The sequence below is a fragment of the Panthera pardus genome, unplaced genomic scaffold, assembly GCF_024362965.1.
Source record: "Panthera pardus isolate Hobbes unplaced genomic scaffold, ASM2436296v1 HiC_scaffold_10, whole genome shotgun sequence".
NCBI classification, from domain to species: Eukaryota; Metazoa; Chordata; class Mammalia; order Carnivora; family Felidae; genus Panthera; species Panthera pardus.
In genome coordinates this window covers 43,912,844-43,930,657 of record NW_026526655.1, presented here as the reverse complement: position 1 = coordinate 43,930,657, position 17,814 = coordinate 43,912,844, and the positions used below count along the sequence as shown (strand labels likewise).

The window sequence follows — 17,814 nt, the reverse complement described above, 5'->3', positions numbered from 1 at the left end:
CTTCACCCTCTGTCCCTTTCTCCCCTAAGACTGAAGAGACATCTCACAGTTGGGGACTTGGCTTAGTTCCACTTGGGCATGCTTATGGATGGCAGTGACAGTCACAGAAAACTCAAATGCTAACAGTGACAGTTCAGTTGGAAGTGAAGGAAAAAAACTAGAGTACTTCCCCTGAACCATAATGCATATTCATAAGCAAAGCCTATTTCTTGAGTCCAACTCCAGCTACCTAATCTTTCTGGGGGTTCTCTTTTACTTGCCCCAAGTAGACATTACAACTATTACCATGACCATGTTCAAAAGGAAGTAGCCACCTCTCCTGAGAGCCCAGGGGAGAGCCATCATTGGCTGACCGCTCTAGCCTGACAGAGCTGGTTCATCTCCAACCCCTAGGGCATTTACAGAACCCTGACCTGGAGACACTGTGACCCTGAGTGCACCCACATTCAGAGGACACAGAGAGGAAAGGATCAATAAACATAAATCTCATCAGAGCTATGTGGTTATAAAGTATGTTGTAACCATACTCCAAATCAAGGTTAGCCCAGAACTACAGACATTTGTGATTAACATCATCACCTTTACTTCTTAATTGCAGACATAAAATACACAGTTCTTCTCTATCTTTCCTCTAGCTTGGTAAGAATGAAAAAAACAACTTAAATCCATATGAGGTTAAAACTGCCACTTTCATGTTTTTGAGTTTCACTTTATCAGATGTTCAGGCTGAGAGAGTGTAGGCCAAGTTTTTTCCTGAGCATTAATGTGTGAAGTACACGTAAGATCTGTAGCATGTGGATCAGGCCACAGGTGATGAATAATGTGGTCTAAGGGCCACAGCTAAGAGATCATTCAGGACAAATGGAGCTAACTGGGAGAACTGCAATCAAGGGAGGATTTTGAGAGTTCTGGTCTCCATCTCAGAAAATGGCATCTCTGTTTTTTTCAGTGAGTTCAAGCCAAACCCCTTGCAGTCCTTGGTTCCTTTCTTTTCACACCCTTTCTTGTTCCTTTCTTTTGTCACACCCAACATCTAATGCACTCATACACCTTGCTAGTTTCACACACACACAAAATTTCTTCCAGGATCGCCCAGGTGGCTCAGTCAGTTAAGCATCTGATTTCGGCTCAGGTCATGATCTCATGGATCATGAGTTCAAGCCCTCCACTGGGCTCTCTGCTGTCAGCACAGAGCCCACTTCAGATTCTCTGTCCCCCCTCTCTCTCTGCTGCTCCCCACTCATTCTCTGTCAAAAATAAATAAATATCTAAAAAAAAAATTCTTCCAGAGTATATCTAGGATCTTCACTTCATATCACTCCAGTGCCACCAACCTAATCTAAGTCACCATCAGTCCCACTAGAACCACCTAACTGGTTTCCCTGCTCCCACCCTTGCTGCCATCTCCTCCCACCCCCAGACTATCATCCACCCAGTAGCCAACATAATCTCAGCAAAGCATAAGTCATATGATTTGTATCATTTGAGGGAGCAGTAACTACTATAACAAAGAAACCCCCATATTTGAGTAATGTGATTCTACTTCTCATTTGCCTAATAGTCCCATATAGGGTTTTTTTTTGTCAGGGCCACACTAGGATAGGGCAAAGCCTATTTATCTTCAATATATGAAGTTAACATCCATCTGGCTGGTAGAAGAGGAAGAAAAAGTGAAGCAGGTACATCTATTTCTCTGATACTTGTGCCCAAGAGTGACACATAAATCACTCCTGCCCACTTTCCAATTGCAATAATTCATCCATGGTCTCTCTTGATGAAAGGAAGATGCCCTGGCTGGGGAGCTGCTTCTGAAACAACTCCACCATCCTACAACTCTTTAGTGGGCAGCTGCCATCTGTTAAAATATAAGGCGGAGCTTATTCATCTGTTTACAACTGTCCTAGAGATTCCTGTCTAACTAAACGAATATCCAAAGCTTCCAGATCCTCAGGAGCTGACCCCTTCTACCTCTCTGGTCTCATTGTCCTCCAGCTTTACTAGCCTTTATTCTGATCCTTGCTTATTGCCCTTCTCAGCGTTTACTGTTCTCTCTGCCTAGAAGATTCCTTCATTAGATCTTTATATAACTGATTCCTTTTCATCATTTACATAGATAAGGGGTGGGACCTGGGAATCTGCACTTTAAATGACACTCCATGAGACCCTGATGCAGGTGGTCAATGACCCATATCCTGAGAACATTGGGACAGTGGTTGAGAGTATGAATAGAGACACCTAATTCAAACACCACTAAGACCCTTATTAAGTCTATAACTTTGGGCAACCTACTTAGGTCAAATTAAGTACATAGCATGGAGTCTGGCACATAGTAAGTAGCAGAAGGAGTCACTATATATGTATCATGTAGTTTTAGAAAAAGTAGGGATAGAATTAGACAAAAGGAGATTTGAGCAAGTGAATCTTCTTTTTCTCTTTTTTTAGAGAGAGAGAGAGATTGGGAATATGTGCAAGGGAGGGGCCAAGGGTGAGGGAGAAAGAGAGTCTTAAGCAGGCCCCATGGTGTGGAGCCAGATATCACAACCACAAGATCATGACCTAAGCCAAAATCTAGAGTTGTATGCTTAACCAACTGAACCACCCAGGTGTCCCATAAGCAACTGAATCTTAAATAAGGAAGTGATGTGACTCCTGGAAAACAGTTTGGATATGCTTTGAGGGATTATTGAAGGCCACTACAGAGTCTTAGGGAGTGGAGTGATGTTAGATGAGTGGTTTGAGATGTCCACTGTTACTCTGAGAAGTGGTTATAGAAGATTAGATCTGGAGGGGAGAGCCTACCCAAGAGCTTATACCAGTACTCAGGATAAAAGAAGATCCCATTGTACGGACTTAACAAATAAATGGATTGGAAAGAGGCAAAAAAAGAAAGAAGCAGCCAAAGAGGTTGGCATGAAAACTGAGGAGAAATGATTGAAGAGAAATATGTGTGATCTCAGTACGGGCAGAGCCTAATTGAATAGGAGGGCAGTGATTCCTAGCCTAGATTACACCCAGGAGAAAAAAGACTAAGGAACTCCAATAGATACAGAAAATGGTAAAATAGAATCCTCAAAGCAAATGATCCCACAGAAGCCAGAGTTCAGTGGCCAAGCTTTTAAAGAAGTCATGTTAGTCACGACTGAAGGGAGAACTGGTGCACTGGTGAGGCAACAAGTCAGAAATTGAAATGACAATATTGGAAATTGTCCTTTGACTTTTCCATAAAGTTGCTGTTAATATCCGAGTTGAGGGGCAGCTCCTAGGGATGAGAGGGATACAGAAGGAAGGGAAACAAAGTTGATTAAAGAGAGTCAAAGCCATAGATGTAGTTGAGAGTTGGACACATAATTTTTTATTCTCAATTTTTTTAAAGTAAACTCTATAACCAACATGGGGCTTGAACTCACAACCCTGAGATTAAGAGTAACATGTTCCATTGACTGAGCCAGCCAAGACTCTGAGGTGGATACACCTTGTATAAAGCGTGTGTTCAAGGAACACTTACGTGGAGGAGAGAAATGGAGCAGCAGCCAAAAGGTGGCGAAGAATAGTAAACTTTGATTCCTTGATGCCTGTTTGCTAGTAGATAGGAGCCATTCTTTTATTCACAGATAAAACCTACATACGTGCTCACTCTCTCTCTCATGCATAAACTTTCCATTGTAAACATACAAAATCCCTGTGACTCTCCATACCAAAGCCATCCACTCTCCTGCATTATAAACAGACTGCTGACCTAGTTTTGAGTATAATGAAAATTCCACATAGTTAGGGTGGATCCAGGTTTTGTGAGGGCTAAAGCTTATATTACTTGGTTGATTCTTCTTAAGAAAAAAGAATATAAAATACAAAATACAAATACAAAGTTGGGTACAAAAAATGAATATTTATTAAGGATAAGAAAAGGATTCATGACAAATTACCTTGGAACTTTGGAACTTTGGAAGGCCAGATCTCTTCCTTGTGACACTTCTCTGGGCAATTTACAGAAATGTTTACATAGAAGTGCAATCTGACTTCCCTCCCCCACTTAGAACATTCTACCAACCCCAGAAACTCCCAACATTCACAGAGGTCCAAGCAAGGGACCCCAAAGCTTAAGCTTCAATTACTTCAGAGTGAAACTGCCTTTCTGTCTAGATGTTTCTCCTTTGCTCTAAAGTGGGGAAACTCTAGCACCTGACTAAAAGGAAGGACTTCTACATGTCTTTTTTTAAATAAAATTACCATGTGTCCTTTCCTTGAAGGTGGAGGGGACTAAACACTGACCATCAGGAAAAACCTTGCAGAAAACTGTAATTCTGACAGGCAAGACCTCAGGGTGGCTAGCAGAGGGTGGAGGCCTTAATTAAGTTCTTCCAAGATACGTTGCCGCATTCCTAACAGTACAGAAACTGCTTAAGCACCAGCTGTACCTTAGGGAGGAATTTTCTTTCTGTGGTTTCTTCCATTAGCCTCTCCAGACTCCTTCTCTCCTCAGTTCTGTCCTGCTCTGTGCCCCAGGAGGCTGACCCATACAGATGTCAGCTGGCTCCCTTCATGCCCAGCTCATGGTCAGGTTTGGCAGTGAGAGGCACCAGCAGAAGAAAAGTGAGGCTGGGTTATTTCTTTCCCTGGCTCTCTTGCTGTGTGTTGGCTGCAAACTCTCCTTTCAGGCCGTCCTCTCCATACAACCACCCTCTCCAGGGTGTGGAAATAGCTCCATATTCTCCATCTTCAGGACTGCAGTAGTAATGCCTCTCCCTATCACAAGTCCTGGGGACGGTGCCATCCCTTGTTGGTTTCTGTAAATAGTGTCCACACCTTTGTGAACAGTTTCTTTATTGAATCCTCCTCAAATTACTCTGTTTGAATGCTCATCTGTTTTCTGCTTGGACTCTGACTGATACCATGTTATAATTAACAAGGAGGGGAAAGGCCTTCAAAAACTTTTGCTCAGGGGCCCAGAATTAATAATAAAGAGAAGTAAAAAAAAGCAGTAGCTGACACTCAATGTACCAGCAACAGATTGTGCCAAAAGGATGGTCATAGCAAGTACCTCTGGCTTCCTCTCCTCCTGGCAGGTGGGGGTGTTGGGAAAGCAGCAACTCTTGTAAAAGAGCAAAGTGCAGCATCAGGGCTATGAGGCCTTGGGTTCACTGTCTGCAAATCACATGATCCTCCAGACAAAAAGGACCTTATAAGGTAAAATAAACCATTTGATTAGTTAGTCAGGTTATTGCATATTTTCTGCTTGAATACTCGCAAAGATGGAAACTGTTACTGTACAAATACAGCCCATTCTGTTATAGGGGCATGTCTAATTGTTAGAGCATTATATTAAGCAAAATCTGCCTTCCTCTAACTTTCCTTAGGTCTATTTCTTTCTTTTGAACAGTATAAAGTCAAATGTGATCTTTCTTCCTTATGGCAGACCTACAGATATCTGAGGAGAGCTGCCATTTCTCACCACCCTGGTGTCTTGAATGACCTCTGGTTCATCAATGTGCCAGTAAAAGTACGGTGCACCCAAATGGTCATAATACTCTACGTAGAATCTTGCTTGAAATAGCCATATAACACTCAACTAGGCTTTTTCCATCATTCTTTCCCCACCCCTTAAAAAATATTTCTCTTACTTCTGGGACACATTTAAAATTAATCCTCTCTTTTAGCACCCATAGCTGCTACTTCCTTTAACTGTACTAAAATTATCTTCTCCTCTCACATCATTTCCTATTTCAAATGCCTCTTTTATAGCTACCCATGGTTTTTTCCATCATATTCAAGTTTCTTGATTTTACTGTTACTGCCTGACCCCAATCATTATTTTTACTGCTTGCTGATTTTCCTTTTCTCCTTTTTCCTCCACATCTTTGTTCCCTGTCACCCCTACTGAATATACTACTGATTTCACACTGAACTTTGTTTGAAATGTTCAGCCCATTTTCATCATCCTTTTCTATTTTAGAAGTCCCTTTTATGTAACTACCTCATAAAACTTAGAGAAAAATACACACATAGACACTAAATCCAAATGATCTTTTCTCCTTCAGAGTTCATGAGCATCCTCATGATCCTTGATCCTCATCAAGATCCTCTTGATCTTATTCTCTGAATTAAATACCAGTGTCAAGAATAAACTGTTAGAATCAAAATCATATCTTACAATGTTTCATAATAATGTTAGGCACTTTACAATTATGTAAAACCTATAGAACTTGAAGTAACAGGGGAATAACACTCAAAATAATATTGATAATCATTTCATTGAAAGATGCATGATATCAATAATTCAAGTTATGTATAAATTTCTCATTAAAATACTTGTCACGCAGGACTCACGTATACTTAGTTTTACTTCTCATTGTGAGGGAGGCCTACTGTTAAGGTCCCTGATGAAAATCTACAATTGCCCTTATTATTTTTTTTAATGTTTATTTCTTTATTTTGAGAGAGAGAGAGAGAGAGAAGGTGAGAGGGAGACAGAGAGCACGGCATGCACATGCATGTGTGCATGCACAAGTGAGCAGGGGAGGGGCAACGGCGGGGAGAGAATCCAAAGCAGCTTCATGCTGTCAGGACAGAGCTAGGAGCTGGATCTCACACACTGAAATTGTTACCTGAGCTGAAATCAAGAGTTGGACGTTTAACCCACCGAGACACCCAGGTGCCTCTCCTGGCCCTTATTTTAAAGGAAGGGATTGAGTTAAAAACCCAATACTGGGCATATTCTGTCTATACCATGCCTACTTCTGGACCCAAGCCAATTTAAAAAAAGAATCTGAAAACAGACACAAAAGACTGATATACAATATTGCCATGTTTGTCTACCAGAATTCCTTTGGTTTATATGTATACAAGATTTTTACTGATGGAGCTCAAAGTCCTCCAGAGATATTACCTCTAGAATCCTCATAACATTCTCTTTAAGCAAGCAGAAACCAGAGATGATTTTCTTTTTTGTATCCATTGTTGTTGTTTTTTTGTTTGTTTTGTTTTGTTTTGTTTTGTTTTGAAGAACAGTCTTTAAGTAGAGGCAGCAGGGCCTTATCCCTGGGGTCATTCCTCTTGACAGGTTGATGACTAGCCTTAGGTCAAGGTCACACACTAAGGTACTGGTGTTCCAAGAAAAGAATTCCAGTTTAATGATCCACCCAGGAGATCTGGCTGACTTCCATATGTACAAAGTCAGTCCTAAGACACTGCAGAGTAAGATATTCACTAGGGCTCTGTCTACAAAACTCACTAAGTTTTCTATTTAAATGTTTCTGGAAGAAGAATCAAACTTACAAGTAATATATAAGTACTAATCACATAGTCATGACTGCCACAGGCCCCATCCTTCCATGATGTCAAGCTCTCATGGATTAGTTATCTTCTCTGTTCTAGACTTCTGTATATGTACCCCCATCTTACCATCCCATTAACCTTGGATTTAGCTTTTCCCTAAACTATCAATGTTTGCCCAGAATGAGTCTGAATTTGCTACTCTCTTATCAGGACTTGCTCATGGAAAGCTAACCTTCTCCATGAATACTGTAGCCACCATTCCCATTGGCTCAAGTTCATGTTAATTTCTTACTAACCCCTCTCTCTCCTGACTTACTTCCTCTTCCTCCTTGCTCCCCAAATGCCCTGCCACAAATGTCATAAAAGGGTATTATACTCCTTGTGGGTAGGCCAGACAGAGCCACCCTCACAGTATGTATATTGGGCTATTCATGCACTGCAAGTGGTTCTTCCCTAACCAGAAGTATATAAAAGAACCATGGCTGGGCCAGAACTTCTGTCTCAGAATGAGGTTCACAATTCAGCATTCTCATTGTTGACATGTTGCCCTAAATTACTCAGCTGCCTGGATTTGGGACCCTTTATCGCCCCTGAATGCAAGTATTTCCTGCTTAAGAACTGCTTCTTCACTGGGAAAAAAAGATTTGCAAAATATGTATCTGATAAAGGACTTCTATCCAGGATATTTAAAGAACTCACAGGTTAATAAAGGCAAACAACCCAATTAAGAAATGGACAAAAAAAATAAGCAGATTTCACAAAAGAAGATATTCGAGTAAGTTCATAAAAAAGATGCTCAACTTCATTAATCATTAGGGAAATGTAAATTAAAATCATAATTAAGCACCACTACACATGCATCAGAATGCCTAAGTTGAAAAGACAAATAATACCAAGTCCTGTCAATAATTAGAGTCTTTGGAACTCTCATACATTGCTGTGGAAATGCAAAATGCTACTTCGGAAAGCAGTTTGACAATTTCATACAAGATTAAACATGCACTTAACACATGACCTAGAAATCTTACTCTTAGGTATCTACTCAAGATAAAAGAAAAAATATGCTCCATACAAAGATCTGTACTTTAGTGTTCATAGTAGCTTTGTTTACAATAGCCCCAGACTAGAAACAATCCAAATATTCATTAACTGGTGAATGGATAGATAAGTTGTGGCATATACATACAATGATATACTACATAGCCATAAAGAGAAGTGAACTGTTGATACAAGCAACAAAATCAATTAATCTCAAAAGTGTAATTATGCCCATTGAAAAGAGACGGACAGAAAAGATCACATACAGTTTATATGAAATTCTAGAAAAGGCAAAACTATAGTGATGGAAAGTTGATCAGCGGTTTCTAGGGGCAGATGAGGAGAATGGATTGGCTGTAAAGGGAAATGAGGACATTTTTTTTAGGTTACATAAGTGTTCTATATTGTGATTGTGGTGGTAGTTTTTAATAGGGTTTTTGTTTTTTGTTTTTTTTTAGAAAACTAAATTGCATGCTCAAAATTGGCAAATTTTGTTAAAGGTAAATTATATTTCAATAAAGATGATTTTTTGTTGTTTATTTTTGAGAGAGACAGTGGGAGCAAGGGGGGGGGGGGGGACAGAGGAATTCAAGCAGGCTCCACGCTGAGAGCTCAGACCAGATGCAGGGAGAGGCTCAAATTCACTAACCGAACTGCGAGATCATGAGCTGAGCCAAAGTCAGACACTTAACCAATTGAGCCAGCCAGGTACCCCTAAAATTTAGGGTTTTTTTTTTATTATTCAGGTATAGTGAGGTCAATAGATCAAGAAAATGGCTGACACTAAAAAGATTGTTCCTCACAGTTCCCAAGAGGGAGGGACATCCAGGGCACAGAGGGCACATGGAGAAGTGTCAGGGTTGGTTAGGAGGCAGAGAGCCAGGGGGAAATGTGGGCAAGGGCTTTTATTGTGGCTCCCAGGGCAGGCAAGGCAAGGCAGGACAAACAGGTTTAGGATTGGCTAGTTTGAGTAATTTCAGCAGGCTCTGAGGTGTAGAGCTCGCTCTCTCTCTCTCTCTCTCTCTCTTTCTCTCTCTCTCTCATTGCCTGATACCTGGCCCTGGGGTGATTACAACAGAGAAATAGTGGCCCTGAGAGTGAAAGCCCCATGGAGGAGGTAGTCGGGGTGTGGGCTCTGGATTAATTGATTAGTTAGCAAATGAAAGGCAAGTCACTTTACTATCTCTAGGAATTGGCTAGTGCTGGGAGGGGCAGGCTCTCCAGATCAGCAAGGCAAGACCCCAGATATCAAAACATCAGGAATACAAAAAATAAAAAAGGCATGAATAGAAAGATATGTGATAAAATAAATATACCAAAATGTTAATCATAGTATTGAGGTGTTAGGTATATGGGTGTTCCCTGTTTAATTCTTTCAACTTTTCAGTATGCCTGAACAATAAAAGTTGAGGAAAAAATGCTTCTTTAGATATCTGAGCTCTTACCTAGTCATGGCTTCTAAAAGCCAGTTTCTCCACCTTTGTCTTACCTGCCCAGATTCCTGACTTCCTGCTTGCTTTGAACATTACTGTTGCCTGACTCTTTTAGTTATAAAATTTAGCTGATTCTGATCAGCCAACTTTTTTGATTCTAGGAGTTACACCTGAACTAGCCATGACTTCTTAGTGCACAAAGTCACTAAATAGGCAGGGCCATCCCAGGGCATAATGTGAATTAGGTAAGTTCTATTTTCAAGTGCCTTATATACTTTCTCCCTCAGACTCTAGCCCAACACGCACACACACACACACACACACACACACACACTCTCTCTCTCTCTCTCTCTCTCTCTCTCACACACACACACACACACACACACACACACCTCTGTTATAGATTGAATTGTGTGTCCTCCCCCAGAGTCTTATGATGGAGTATTAACCCCTAGTACCTCAAAATGTGACGTAATTTATGAAGACAGGAGTTTTATAGAACTAATCAAGTAAAATGAAGCCATTAGGTTGGGCCCTAATCCAATAAGACTGGTGTCCTTATAAAAATTGGAAATTTGGACACAGAGATACAAAGGGAAGATAATATGAAGAGACACAGGAAGAAGAAAGCCACCTGTAATCCAAGGAACACCTGAGAATACCAGAAGCTAGAAGACAGGCCTAAAACAGATGCTCCCCCAGCACCTTCTGAAGACTATATGGTCTTGTCAATGCCTTGATTTTAAATTCTGCCCTCTAGCACTGTGACACTAATATCTTTTTGCTCTAAACCATCCAGTTTGTGGATATTTTCTTATGGCAGGCCTAGAAAACTACTACAACTGCTATAGGCTCTCTTCCTCTTTTCCTAGTCACCCAGTGCCCTTGTATCTTCTAAGGTACCCCACCCAGACTTGCAGTAAAGGACAGCGTCTCAAGTACCCATTCATGAAAACTCTAATTTCCAAAATGCCAGCACCTTGGCAAGTTACCAGGGAAGAACTAAGGTCTAATAAGCTAAAGTCAATGTGGGACCCAAGGAATTTAACAAAAATCCCCTACTCCTGGACAAGCAGAGCAAGACTAACTCCATTTTGTGCTACACCCACCATCTCATGTATAACCTCCACATGACCTACTTATTGCTTAAGACACTCCCCCACCCTAGTCAAGCTGTTGAGCACACCCTTACTGGAAACCGGCTCATATAGGAATGCGGAACCCCTAACCACCAAAGAATGTAAACCCTGCCTTTTGCCCGCCAAACTTGCGCGCCAATTCTTAAACCCCGCCTTTTGCCCGCCAAACTTGTGTGCCAATTCTGACCAGAGTGATAGGCTAGTTCAAACAGTTACTGTAGGGTAAATTGTAATTCAATTGGCCACCTGCGTGTGGACTGACATGACTATGCAACTTTCTGTGTGTGTTACAATCTCATTGGCCACTGGCCCCTATAAAACTGCTACGCCTCTTAAACTAGGGGTCCAAGTCCCTGCTCCACTGTGTCGGGTATACTTGGGCCCAAGCTCGAGCTTGCAAATAAACCCTCATGCGTTTGCATCAGTATCGGCTCCTTGGTGGTCTCTCGGATTCGAAATCGGGGGTATTACATCAAGCCAAAGAGTACTGGCACCATTACAATGTGCCATAACTTTTATGGGGACTGGTCCAGATGCTTGTTAATTCATAGGAATAAGTCTATAAAGATGCAATCTCAGACAGTGTAAGAGGTGGGCAAGGAAAATAAGGGCTGTAGGAAACATCTCATAGTTTCTCAAATCACACCAGTTAAATGGCCATGCATTTTTATTCGTAAGTATTCATGCTGGCAAAGCGACAACTTCTCACCCAGAAAAAGGTGCAGGTTAATGCACAGGTCAACAATTAAATGCCTGATTGCCTCCAGGGTGCTGCTCAGTGTATAAAGGTATTCTAATCTGTGGTAAACCATCCAAAAAATCCATATTGTCATTAGCCAACCTCTTATTCCCTTTGCTGCCATGCTAACATGAAATGCTGAGACCAGAATGGCATGTGTAAAAATGCTTTGCTGGTTCTATTTTGCCAAGGGAAGGGGAAAGTTAAAAGACTTTATCTCGTCTCAGCTTGCAGAGAGTTGTAAAATGTCTGTACAGAGGATTGGGGACACATTTGTCACATATAGCCAAAAGAAAGCATTTGGCAGAAACAAGCAGCAAAAGTGAGAAAATATAGAAATGACTGTTTTCTGTAGATTAAAAAAAATTAGTGAAGACTGACATTGAATTTCAGAGAAAGTACTCACCACTTCCAATAAATTTTTTTTTTTAAAAAGCAATGTCTTAAAGAAAAAAGATGAGGTTCTAATTCACTACAGTGCTTTCAATCTAGAGATTTTGTCCTTTTGGCTATGTGGGGGGAAGAATAAGAGGCAATTCTTGGTCTTTTGGGTGGCCATATTAGATTTGGATGTTGGATTTTTTGGATTCCGAGGACAGATCTGTGAACACGACATGTTATGGTCTCCTAAGAAGAGCAAAAGGGAGACATTTTGAAAGAACATGGCTATATTTAATTAAAGATAATATAAGTATACTTCTGTTTCCATCAGTGATGTCATTACTTTTTCAACACCTCATCCTTTGAACATTACTCAACACTTTAATGTTTTCAAAATAATAGTAGTTTTGTCATTTCAACAATCTTATTGTTTAATTTTACACCTACATGTATTTGATCCTATTCTCCTAATTGAGGATGTAGTGTCAATTCACAGTGGAAAGATAATTTGTTGATCATTTGCATGCATTCTTTGGTCACTCATTAGATGTGACCATATTCCATCCTGAATGAAGTACAGAACTTGAGAGCTTGTAATCCAGTGAGGTCACCAGAGTGATCAGAGGTCAGTTGTCACTTATATCTTCTTTCCCTGGAGATCAGAATGACTGGCTTCTCCCTTCCTTCCATCCTTTCTCCCTCTCTCATTCCAGTTTGTGCCTGGCATGAGGATATGTGATCATTTAAGACACAAAGTCCCTGCTCTATAACCACTTACTTTTAGAACTTCCAATCCACTCCCAAGATTCAGTTAAAAGAATTCAGTCTTTCTCCCAAACTCCATGTGTCCCAATCCTACCCTAACTTCAGTGTCCTTTCAACTCCTTTTGAACTAAAAGCTAAAAGCTTTTCTTTCCCACCTAATTCTCCTTGGAACAACCATGGTCACTAGTTATTTTACTTTGTACCATCATCTACTCTTGCGTCTTGTTTTGCAGTTTTTAATCTTGTCTCCCATACTTGACAGTGAACTCCTGGGGGACAAGATTCATCTTCATATCCTCCCAATGGCTATTATATTGTTTTCTGCATAGTAGGTGCTTAAAGAATACCTGCTGAATGATTGGGTACATCCAAAAATTAAATATTAAAAAGCAACATATACTTTTTTTTGATAGACTACATCTTTAGTCTGACAATTTGCTCATTCCTAGAAGTCCTTGAATGAAAAGCACCAGGTGAAAAAGGTCTCTTACAATTAGTGTGTAGTAATTTCAATGCCAACAAAATTCTAGCACATTGGCTTCACTTTCTGGAATTGGGTCAATTAAGGCTCTTGAGCTCCTGAGCAGGGATGGAGGGGTGTAGAATTCAAACTTGGCGTGTTCAGGTTAGTGAAAATGTATTCATCTAAAAATCAATACTTAACTAAAGGTAGTTTCCTGATGCATAATGATGAGGATAATGTTTGATTATTAGCAGTTCTTCAAAGTCACTCACTCCTAACAGAATTTTAGTTATCCCATTATTTTTCAGAGAACAATGTTTCGGTTAATAGATCAAACTTAGCATTATGCTTCACCAGTTAAACCTTAAGCTCTTTTCCTTAAAGACAAATTTGCACAATATTATCCTGCTGCTAAAGACCACTAATCCAGGAATGGGAAGCATATTGTATTTTGTTGCATAGTTAACTCTGGTGAACAAGGCTGAGTATTTACACCTCAGAGACTCTAGAGCCTTGTTGCCTGGATTCGTATCCTGCTCTCTAGTCTCCCAGTTTTATAATCTTTGTAATTTAGTTAGCCTTTTTGTCTCAATCTCTTCATGTTTAAAATAAATATAACTGTTGACCTGTGCCGAATATTAAACGAGTTTATGTAGCTAAAGCTTTTGGAACAGTGCTCAGAGCATAGTAAACACCATGTGAGTTATTGTTTAGGGTCTAATGGTAGACAGGAATATGAATCCCTTCTCCTTGAATTGGAGGGATAATTCAGATGAAGCTGAATCTCAGTTTAAGGTAGGTAAGTGGTTCTTGGTAAAGGTTTTATCCTTTTTCTGACATCTGGACAAAGCTACCCCTAAGGCCTGAAAGCTATTTCAGCCAATGGAAGTCTTATCACTGGTATGTCTCCCTACTTCTTTTTAACGCTCTCTATGACATCTCTGTTCAAAGTGCTGTGCTCCCCCAGGGAGCATAAAGTTCTGTACAGAGGAAGCAGAACTGCAGTGTCACATAACAGACTATAAACCTATGTTACATATCACCTCCCTGATCTCCTGTGGCTCCCATTCACAGGTGAAAAATAAAATTGTAGCTATTTCTTGAGTAGCAATATTCACAGGGCTTAAGCAGAATTAGCAGGATCTTTTAATACCCCAACCATCCACTCCATATTTTTCATATATAAAAAGAAGCAAATTAATGCCAATATTACCTAATTTAAAAATATTAAATAAAGAGTTTTAGAGATAGAAGTAACCGATGGCAACTGAGGTACCTCATAGCTCACAGGCACAGGAGAGAAAAGGGCCCCTGATTTCTTGTGGGTGATTAGTTTCCAGAGCTTGCCAGTGTTTCTCAATTGTTTGGCTTCCTTCTATAAAATGTTGATTTCCAGGGCTCACCCATGCAAATAGGATTTCTGGTGGTAGGACCCAGCATCTCCACTTTTTTTCTTTCATAAAGACTTAAGTTTATTTATTTACTTTGAGGTGGGGGGTAAAGACAGAGAGAAAATCCCAAGCAGGCTCCACAAGTTCAGCGCAAAGCCCAGGGTGGGGCTTGAATTCACGGACTGTGAGATCATGACCTGAGCTGAAATCAAGAGTTGGATGCTTAACCAACTGAGCCACGCAGGTGCCCTCCCAGTGTCTCCATTTATAACATGTTCTCCTTAGGGGATTCTAGTGCCCCCAGCTCTACTGCTGCTGCCTCATTTCTCAGAGTGATGAATTAAACACCAAAAATTTGGGAAGAGGGGAGGTCTTAGAGGTTATCTGGGGTGCCCCCCTTCATACACAGGACTAGAAGGTAGTTAAAGCACTGGCCCAGAGTCAGATTGAATACTGTTAGCGCTTCTGAAGGGTTCCAAGAACTAAAGAATTGTGCACTCACAAAACCTGCCTGAAGTGCAAATTATGTGTTTTGCCAACACACATAGCATTTCCCCAAATATCAAGACAGTGTTGTTTTAAAAGACTACCACTGGCCAATGCATATATCTACATAATTCAAACCTCCCATAAGTAGTATGTCTTGGGAATTTTCTAATGAGCTTTCTTTTCTTTTTAAAAAAATAAACATAACCTTATACTCTTTTTTGGTTTCTGTAGGTCAGGATTGCAGGGAGGGGCTCAGGTAGATAATTCAGGATCAGGGTCTTTTTAAAAATATCTTTATTGAAATATAATTCACATATAAAATTCAGCCATTTAAAGTAGAATTCAATGGGGGCGCCTGGGTGTCTCAGTTAGTTAAGTGTCAGACTCATGATCTCATGGTTTGTGAGATCAAGCCTTGCATTGGGCTCTGTGCCAACAGCATGTGGAGGCTGCTTGGGTTCTCTCTCTGCCTCTCTCTGCCCCTCTCCAACTCATGCATGCACTCTTTCAAAATAAATAAAAAACATTTAAAAAATCCTTAAAAACTAAGTATAATTCAATGGTTTTTAATGTATCCACAAAATTGTTCAATAATCACCACAATGTAAGTTTACAACATTTTCAACATCTCAAAAGGGAACTCTTAAGTCCCACCCCATTCCTCTGCAACTTCTCCCATGCCCCCAACCCTACCACCAACTACTATCTACTTTCTGTTTCTATAGATTTGCCAATTCTGGGCCTGTCATATAAATAGAATCATAATATACATGGCCTTTTGTAACTGGCTTCTTTCACTTAGCATGACATTTTCAAGGTTTATCCATGTGGTAACATACATCAATACTTCATTTCTGTGGCTGAATAACATCTCATTGTATGGATATACCACATTTTGTTTACTCCTCCATCATTTGACAGGCACTTGGGTTGTTTCCATCTTTTGGCTATTTTGAATAATGCTGCTATGAACACTCAAGTACAAGTATTTATTTAAACACCTGTTTTCAGTTCTCTTGGGTATATACCTAACAGAGGAATTGCCAAATCAGATGGTAACTGTATGTTTAACATTTTGAGGGACTGCCAAATTATTTCTCTAAAGGACTTCACTTTGCATTCCCATTGCCAATGTATGGGTTCCAATAGTTCCACGTTGTCACCAACATTTTTATTATTGTTGATGTTTTTATTATACCCAGATGGAATGTTTTGCTAGGATTGCTATAACAGACTACCACAAACTGAGTGGCTAAAACAACAGAAAGTGTCTTATAGTTCTGGAGGCTAAAATTTTTAGATCAAGGTGTCCGCAGAACCATGCTCCCTTCAAAGATGCTAGGGAATTATCTGTTCCAGACCTTTCTTCTAGTTTTTGGCAGTTCCTTGGTTAGTGATAGTAAATATCTGATCTTCACACAGTGTTTTATCTGTGTGCATGTCTGTGTCTAAATTCCCTCCCCTACCCCACTTTAAGTAGGCTTCACGCCCAGCATGGAACCCAACTCAGGGCTTGAACTCATGACCCTAAGATCAAGACCTGAGCCAAGACCAAGAGTCAGCTGTTTAACTGAGCTACCTAGGTACCCCATAAATTTCCCCTTTTATAAGGACATTGGCCATATTGGATTTGGGGGCCACCCTGTTCCAGTATGATCTCATCCAAACTAACTACATCTGGGTTGCCTGAGTGGTTCAGTCAATTGAATGTCTGACTCTTGATTTCAGCTCAGGTCATGATCCCAGGGTCATGGGATCAAGCCCCGCATTGGGCTCCATGCTGAGTGTGGAGCCGACTTAAGATTCTCTCTCTCTTTCTCTTTCTGCCCCTCTCTCCTCCTTGTGTGCACTCTCTCTCTCTAAAAATAATAATAGAAAAATAAACTACATCTACATTGACCCTACTTCCAAATAAGGTCATATTCCAGGGTTAGGACTTCTACATAGAATTTTAGGGGGACGCAGTTAAACCTATAGCACCATATTCATAAAGATAATTAAAGGATTTTAGTTGTGGTTTTGATTTGCATTTTCCAATGGCTAATGATGTTGAACATCTTTCTATGTGCTTATTTGCCACTTGTGTATCTTCCTTGGAGAAATGTCTGCTGAAATCTTTTGTTCATTTAAAAAATTGGATTATTTATCTCCTTATTGTTGCATTTTAGGAGTTCTTCATAGATTCTGGATACAAGATCTTTATCAGGTATATGATTTGCAAAGATTTTTCTCCCATTCTGTAGGTCTTTTTACTTTCTCTCTTTCTTTCTTTTTTTTTCCTAACGTTTATTCATTTTCGAGAGAGAGAGAGAGCAAGCATGAATCAAGGAGAAGCAGAGAGAGGGAGACACAGAATCCGAAGCAGGGTCTAGGCTCTGAGCTGTCAGCACAGAGCCTGACATGGGTCTCGAACTCACAGACTGCAAGATCATGACCCGAGCTGAAGTCGAACACTCAACAGACTGAGCCACCCAGGTGCCCCTCTTTTTATTTTCCTAATAGTATCCTTCCATGTACAAAAGATCTTAATTTTGATGAAATCCAGTTTTTTTGTTTCTTGTGCTTTTGGAGTCATTTATAAGAAATCATTATCAAATCCAAGGGTCCTAAGATTTCTGCTGTGTTTTCTTCTAAGAGTTTTATAGTTTAAGAATTTAATTTTAATTTTAATTTTGAGTTAATTTTTATATATGGTATGAAGTAA

At 40.2% G+C, this 17,814-nt stretch overlaps 1 long non-coding RNA gene across 1 annotated transcript in view; it reads right to left on the bottom strand.

Annotated features, from left to right (window-relative positions):
• Nucleotides 1-3,871: 3,871 nt before the first annotated feature.
• The window catches only part of LOC109274688 (uncharacterized), a 74,662-nt gene continuing 60,719 nt past the window's right edge, over nucleotides 3,872-17,814 (bottom strand). Inside the window, exon 3 of the long non-coding RNA XR_002083774.2 lies at nucleotides 3,872-5,176. This is a non-coding gene — a long non-coding RNA (uncharacterized LOC109274688). The remainder of the gene's footprint in view (nucleotides 5,177-17,814) is intronic.